This window comes from Nannospalax galili, unplaced genomic scaffold (genome assembly GCF_000622305.1).
Source record: "Nannospalax galili isolate Female #2095 unplaced genomic scaffold, S.galili_v1.0 scaffold444, whole genome shotgun sequence".
NCBI lineage: Eukaryota > Metazoa > Chordata > Mammalia > Rodentia > Spalacidae > Nannospalax > Nannospalax galili.
In genome coordinates, this window is record NW_008354022.1 from 3,755,938 (window position 1) to 3,756,754 (window position 817).

An 817-nucleotide genomic window follows, 5' to 3' on the forward strand; every position below is an offset into this window, starting at 1 on the left:
CTCTCTCTCTCTCTCCCTCTCTCTCTCTCCTCTCCCTCCGTTCACTGGCTACTCTGAGCTTCATCTAGGCCTCTCCATTCTTCTCCACTCCCGGTCCATCTCAGCCTCTGGGCCCACTCTCCTACTGGCTGGTCACGCACCACATTGCAGAACCTCTCCTAACTCATTTTTACTCGCTTGAAATCACACTGGTGTGTGGGAGGTTCCACCCTGCCTTTGACTACAGGACGCTGTGGTCACTGGCGGGGACACACACAACTCGTATCCCCCCCGCCCCGTGATTGCAGGACGCTGCCCTGGGGTTCAGGAATTCAACTCGAATCTGCAACAAAAAAGGACGCTTTTCTTTTGTTGCCTATCTCTGTTACGCAAAGTGGAAGCCCCTTCACACCAGACAGCTCATGCAGCTCGGGTTATGTGCTGCGGGCTCCTTTCATAGCAAGATGTCTTCCTGGCATCTTTCCTGTCTCTCCCTTTGAAGTGGCCGCCACAAATGCCCTGACATAAACATGGCCTCTGGCTCTAAGCAGACCATGCCTTCCTGTGTGATTTTTCCAGGTGGCCAGCAGTCTAGCAGTGTGGCAGAAATCCACTTCAACATGTAAATAGAATGTCTCACAAAGCATCTAAAAGCCAAAGCTTTTTACCACTAACCCCCATGGTATAAATATACTAGTCTTCTCTTAATAGTCGGAGATTGGGACCGGGAGATTGGGCACGGGAGATGAGGTCAGAGACTGGGTCCCAGAGATTTGGTCCCAGAGAAAATAAAGCTGTAAGCACAGACTGAGCCGAGCCTTGAGTCTTGTGTACCGGT